The sequence below is a fragment of the Pinus tabuliformis genome, chromosome 4_2, assembly GCF_031772625.1.
Source record: "Pinus tabuliformis cultivar Carrire ecotype Pingquan chromosome 4_2, CPIR1, whole genome shotgun sequence".
NCBI lineage: Eukaryota > Viridiplantae > Streptophyta > Pinopsida > Pinales > Pinaceae > Pinus > Pinus tabuliformis.
Genome location: NC_142304.1, coordinates 87,633,599 through 87,640,651, shown reverse-complemented (window position 1 = coordinate 87,640,651; position 7,053 = coordinate 87,633,599). Strand labels below are relative to the sequence as shown.

General features: G+C 46.0%; 1 pseudogene; it reads left to right on the top strand.

Annotated features, from left to right (window-relative positions):
- Positions 1-1,918: 1,918 nt before the first annotated feature.
- On the top strand, positions 1,919-3,437 carry LOC149168361 (25S ribosomal RNA; annotated as a pseudogene).
- Positions 3,438-7,053: the final 3,616 nt, after the last annotated feature.

Here is a 7,053-nt window from a genome sequence, read left to right as displayed (position 1 = left end):
TTCAACAAAGCTCACAAAAGGGTGCCTCAACCTATAAACAGTGAAAAATAAGTTATCAAGCAAGTGAGAAAAGCAAGGGACCAGCAAGACCAATGGACTCAGGAGGCAGACTTGAGAAAATCAATTCTACAACAATCAACACGGGTAATACACAAGCAACAATCACTGATAAAGAACTAGCTGCAACAACAGAGCGATGTCAGCGCAGAAGTACGCAACTTTTCTGCGATGGTCGGATTTTCAGAACCGTCGCAACTGTAAGGCGTAATTACGCAATGAACAGGGTATTACAAAAGGGTTAGCCTGATGACAACACAATTGTTAAATTTACATCTATGATGACTTTGAAAACAATAACAGACAAACAAAAACTCCCAAATCAAAAGCAGTCAATCCTTCAATCACATAGGGGTATTTCCCAGATCAACCCGGGAAACTCAGAGGACTCATAACTAATCCCCAAACTTCAAAAGAGACCAAATCAAAAATCAAGACAAGAGTAAACAAGAAAAGAACAAAGGCCAAAGCTCCCCAGCGGAGTCACCAATTTGTGATGCAGGAAAGTATTCCCTCTGCGGACAGAGGCAACCCCTCTAGCCCTAGACTGGGTCTAGTCACAAACAAGGATAGATCAACAATAACTTTCCTTAATCAGTCATAGTTAGGGGCCTACCTCAACCAGTGATCGATGTAGTTCCGTTTCACTGCTCGAGCTTCCACTTCCTTCTCCTAATGAGTGATCAACCTGAAACAATGCAAAGGAAATACAACAAAGCACATAACCAGAAAACAACAATGATATATTTACTCATAAAGTCAAGAAGTCATGAGCTATAAAGTACATTACATACAAGACATAGGAAAACATCATTGATTGTATTAATAATGAAATAAGAGTAATCTTACAACCAAAGTCTTAACGTCATAAGCCTTCTTAGAGGGATCCAGCCAACATGTTCTTCAAGCATTCACTCTTTGAAGATGTATCTCCCAACATACAAGTCTCTCTCACTCATAAGTTTAACACAAGATTAAGAGCACTTCACAACCTTCCACAAGCTATCAACAATCCCACACTTGTCACACTCACACCAGCTATCTAGCAAACTCAAAAACACTAACAACATTGCTCAACTAGCCAACTATCAGAAACTAGCAATGTATAGCAATGGTGAGAGTTTAAATAGGAGAAGGAGTCTCCATGAAAGGTGGAAGAGTGAGCTTGTCTCCAAGGAAGGTAGCACAAATGACGGAACAATCATGCCAGAGAAAGGAGGGCGATAGAAACTATGCCAACAACCAGGTTTGGAGTCATTTGGAAGGCCGACTGTTGGAACAAATTCACCCAATCTGGATCATTGTTGGGGCATAATATCTTCAGCACTCACATCACCAGTGAATAACGTAGCTAGTCAGACCATCACTGAAGATTACAAGTAACCTCATGCTGAGACATGTAATCGGACCATCACGGCAATTAGGTGTACTTCCGCGATGGTAGCACATCTGGATTGTTTATGAGCACCCTTCAGCACGTATATTTAGTCCATAGTCGCGATGAGGTAGATAACTTAGGAAAATTGGGTCATTTGGCAACATCAGAGAGCATTTGTATAATGTGAGCATGCTTGACTTAGACACATGAGACAGTAGGAGGACTGCAGTGAAGACAGTGACAAATTACTGTATAACAGACATTGTCGGGGGCCCTAGGAAGAGTTATCTTTTCTTTTTAATAGCTTTCCCACCTTGGAATCGGTTCACCCGGAGATAGGGTCCAACAGCTGGAAGAGAACCACACATCTTGTAGTGTTTGGTGCGCCCTCGGCGGCCCTTGAAATTCTGGAGGACCGAGTACTATTCATGCTCGGTCGTACTCATAACCACGTCAGGTCTCCAAGGTGAATAGCCTATGGTCAATAGAACAATGTAGGTAAGGGAAGTCAGCAAAATGGATCCATAACTTGGGGAAAAGGATTGGCTCTGAGGGCTATGCCTAGGGGTCTATGCCCTCAACTCATGGGTTGTCGGCAGTCTGCGCAAGCTGCTCTCGCAGCAAGGGTGGGCAGTTGCATGTTGATTGGGCTACGGGCGTAGAATGCCTCCTGCTAGGGTCTTTTCCCTAGGCAGTGAACAATCGACTTAGAACTGGTATGGACAAGGGGAATTTGACTGTTTAATTAAAACAAAGCATTGAGATGATCCCTGTGGATGCTGATGCAATGTGATTTCTGCCCAGTGCTCTGAATGTTAAAGTGAAGAAATTCAACCAAGCGTGGGTAAACGGCGAGAGTGACTATGACTCTCTTAAGGTAGCCAAATGCCTTGTCATCTAATTAGTGATGCTCATGAATGGATTAACGAGACTCCCACTATCCCTATCTACTATCTAGCAAAGCCACAGCCAAGGGAATGACCTTGGCAGAATCAGCGAGAAAAGAAGACCTTGTTGAGTTTGACTCTAGTCCGACTTTGTGAAATTACTTGAGAGGTGTAGATAAGTGGGAGCCATTTTCAACGCAAGTGAAATACCACTAATTTTTACGTTATTTTACTTATTTCGTGGGGCAGAGGCATGGCACTGCCCCAGTTTTTGGCCTTAAGGCATATTTCGGTGGGTTTATCTAGGTGGAAGACATTGTCAAGTGGGGAGTTTGGCTGGGGTGGCACATCTGTTAAAAGATAACATAGGTGTCCTAAGATGAGCTCAATGAGAACATAAATCTTGCGTGGAACAAAAGGGTAAAAGATCATTTGATTTTGACTTTCATTATGAATACAAACCATGAAAGAAAAGCCTATTGATCCTTTAGATTTTCGAAATTTGAAGCTAGAGGTGTCAGAAAATTTACCACAGGGATAACTGGCTTGTGGCAGCCAAGCCTTCATAGCGACATTGCCTTTTGATCCTTTGATGTCAACTCTTCCTATAATAGTGAAGCAGAATTCACCAAGTGTTGGATTGTTCACCCACCAATAGGGAGCGTGAGCTGGGTTTAGACTGTCGTGACACAGGTTATTTTTACCCTACTTTTGAACTACACTGCAATAGTAATTCAACTTAGTACGAGAGGAACTACTGATTCACATAATTGGTCATCGCGCTTGGGTGAAAATCCAGTGGTGCGAAGCTACCATGTGTCAGATTATGACTGAACACTTCTAAGTCAGAATCCACGGTAGAAGCGGTGCATGTCACTCTTTGACTATATCTCAACTCGCAGTATGGGCATCGCTTTGTCGCCCCTAGGGGCCCATTTCATTTTCAAACTGTGACCGTGAAGCATCTCAGTTAGGGCAGCTTTGAAGTTGAATTCCAAACGGTCATTGAGAAGAATCCTTTGTAGATGACTTAAATATGTGAAGGGGTATTGTAAGTGGCAGAGTGACCTTCCTGCCATGATCCATTGTGATTTAGCCCTTGGTCGCCTCGATTCAGAGCTTCGCTCTTGTCACAAACAAATACGGACAACCCTCCCACTCTCATGCCTTTTCCTTTTCCTCTAGACAACAATTTTTTATTGCTTGGGGGCAGTAAATTTGGGGTTTCCACGCCACGATAGAAAATACGCTGAAGCCCAGGAAAATTGGGGTTTCCATGTCACGCTCTAGCACCCAAAAGTTTTGGGTTTCCATGTCACACCCCGGTGCCCAAATTTGGGGTTTCCATGTTGCAATGAAAAAGTCACCCAAGCATGGGAAAAATTGGGGTTTCCATGTCATGCCCCAGTGCCCAAAATTTGGGGTTTCTACCCGGCACCAAAAATTTGGGGCTTTCGCCCTACGCAAAAGTTTTTGGGTTTCCATGTCATGCCCAAAATTTAGGGTTTCCACTCGGTGCCTAAAATTTGGGGTTTCCACCCGACGCCTAAAATTTTGGGCTTGTGCGTTGCGCCCAAAATTTGGGGTTTCCAAGTCGTGCCCCAACGCCCAAACCTGGGGAAACTTGGGGTTTCCATGTTGCACCATGACCTAAACTAGCGGTGCCCAAGCCTGGAGAAACTTGGGGTTTCCATATCACACCCTGGAGCCCAAGCCTGGGAAACATGGGGTTTCCATGTCGTGTCACTATTGAAACTGGCGGTGTCCAAGCCTGAGAAAAATTGGGGTTTCCATGTCGCACCCTAGTGCCCAAGCCTGGGAAAATTGGGGTTTCTATGTTGCGCCACGGCTGAAACCAACGACGCCCAAGTCTGGGGAAACTTGGGGTTTCCATGTCCCTACCTTGATGGAACCGTAGGTTTCCACTTTTTACGGCATGACGAAAATGCGGGGTTTTCAACAATGCCCCAACGCAGGGAACTTGGGGTTTCCATGATGATGCAAAATAGCTCGCAAGCTTGGGGAACTTGGGGTTTCCATGATGGTGCAAACTAGCTCGCAAGTTTGGGGAACTTGGGGTGTTTTGAAACAGCTGCCCAAGTCTGGGAAACTTGCAGTTTCCATGTTGTGGCATGGCTAGAACCACCAACAGAAACCACCCAAATCTAGGAAACCTGGGGTTTCCATGTCATAGCACACCCTGAATCACCTGAGAGTGTGTGGAACTTCAGATTTCCATGTCGTGAGGAGACGAAAAGCCACCAAAGCACGGGGAACTCTGGGTTTCCATTTCGCAGCACGATGGAAGCTGCTACCCAAGTCAGTGGACACAGAGGTTTTCCATTTCACGTCATGACAAAAACTGCTACCCAAGTCTGGGAAACGCGGGGTTCCCATGTTTCTCTCGCCACAGCTAAAACCGTGACCTCGGTGCAGGGAACTCGTGTTTCCATGCCACAGAATGACAGAGAACCATCCAAGTCCACAGAACCTAGGAGCTTCTATTTCATGGCATGAGGGAAACCGCCTAATTCCGGGAACCTTTGGAGTCTCCATCTCCTGCCCAGGCAAAAACCACAGCCCCGGTGCGGGGAACTTGGGTTTCCATGTCGCAACACGACCGAAATACCCCAAGTTTATGGAACTCATGGTTTCCATGTTGCAGAACGATGAAGAACCGCCCAAGTCTTGCGAACTCAGGGTTTCTATTTCATGGCGGGGTGGAAATTGCTTGCCTGGTCTATCTCTGGAACTTGGGGTTTCCATGCCTCGTTGTGATGGGAACTTCCAAGTGCTGGGAAAGTAGGGTTTCCCTGCCCCGCCATGACGACAGCTGACCAAATGTGCGAAATCTAGGTTTCCATGTCCCATCACGCCAGAAACCTCTACCATGTATGGTGGGTGGGGACTTGGGTGTCAAGTATTCGAGTCGGGAGCACCGGAGAGAGTCAAAAGACTGAACCTATAGTATGGGTGCCCGCGTTCAGTTATATGCGACTCAGGTGAGTGTTCGGTTATATGCGAAGACTTGGCATGGCATTCACTTATGCGCGATGGTGATGGGTGCACTCATAGCGGGTGCATCATGTTAGGCAGGGCGCACGCCCCTTGATAAGTGCACGATGGGCGAGTCACCAGGCGGAAGGCGCAGAGGTGACCCTTATTGGGTGCCTGGATGAAAGAGGTGACCATGTGCAGATGAGTTAGGATGCGGGCAGGTGTGCGACGTGCGATGACAGGTGTAATCGACTAAGTGTTGGAGTCGACCCATCGGTGCGACAATGCACATGAAGGGACGCGATGGTTCAATGGAACGGGGTGTGTCGAGGTTATGTGGCAGGTCAGCCGAGCATGCATGTTGATGGAGCTTACCCTTGTTATCCCTGATACACACAACCCTTGGGCGAAAGGATGCGTATAAGTAAGGAGGATGGCATTCGACAAAGGGACATTCAACTCAGAATTCCACATCGCAGAACAAGTGCAAAGGAAGGAGTTGGGCAAAAACAGAAGGAAGAGAAGGACGCGGATAAAAGGGCCGCATCGGTGGGCAGATTACAGTTGGTGGGTTGCACTTGGTAGTGCCGATAGGCAGAGTGGGGTGGGTTATCGATCAGGCAGGTAGGCCGCACTACGTGTGGGCCATGCACCTTCACTATGGACCGCACCGACAGGTAGAGTTTCGGTGACCTAGAACAGAAAGTCGGGCGGACAGGTTCACAGCTCAAGTGTGGAGTTGTGTCATGCAGGCCACGGGCAGTGAAACACGACCACACGACATGACAGGTTGAAAGAATAGTTGAAGAGGATAAATTGATTGTAAGTTATTTTCGTTGCATTGTTAAGAACACTTATTGGAAAGTTGACTGAGTGTTGAAGTAGCTGCAAACCGTGTACTCAAGTATTGGTAAAAGGAAAAAGTATGGTGGTGCCGCACCCGCTTATGTGTGGTTGAGATACTACCACCAGGATAGGAGGGTGACATGGGGTCTCCCAGTCCCTCCATGACAAAAGTCGCCAAATTGCAGGGAATCTGGGGATTCTATGTTAAGCCTTGTCCAAAGCCTCCCAAATGCGGGAAATTTGGGGTTTCCATGTCTCGTCACGATGGAAATCACCCCAGGTGTAGTAAACTTGGTGTACATCGAGTCTGCAACCTCACATCAAGAAAAAGGCTTGGTTGGTCAAGAGAATGAAGGTTTCTTCATTCGTAAAGGATCTCACTAAGGATCAAAGGTTGGAGTCTCTTCTAGAGCTAGTCCACCAAGGACTATCAAAAGTTGAAAGAAGGACATAGTTCCGAGAAACAAAGTTCCGAAGAAGAAAAGTGTAGAGAGGAGGAAGGACTTGACTTATGCTTGGAGGATATTCTTGTCAAGGGTCTAGGGATTCACAATGACCAATAAGAAGCTTCAATAAGAGAACTTTACGAAAGGGTTTTCCTCTCTGAGAGAAAGAGTTTTGCCCTGGCAGAGAGCCAACATCTTGTGTTCTTGTTCTTATGTTTTTGGCACCAGTTTGATGAAGTAAACACACATGCATTAATAAGAAGATAAGAAGATTAAGATAAAAATATAAATTGTAAAAGAGCTTCACAAATTGTTATCAAGTCTAGAAGAATCCCACTATACCCCATTGCTCCAGATTCTTCAATGCAGTATCGGAGCTAAGGTGACACATCAAGGAAAGGGAATCTCAAGAACATCCACAAGGTTGAAGCATCAAGCCAAG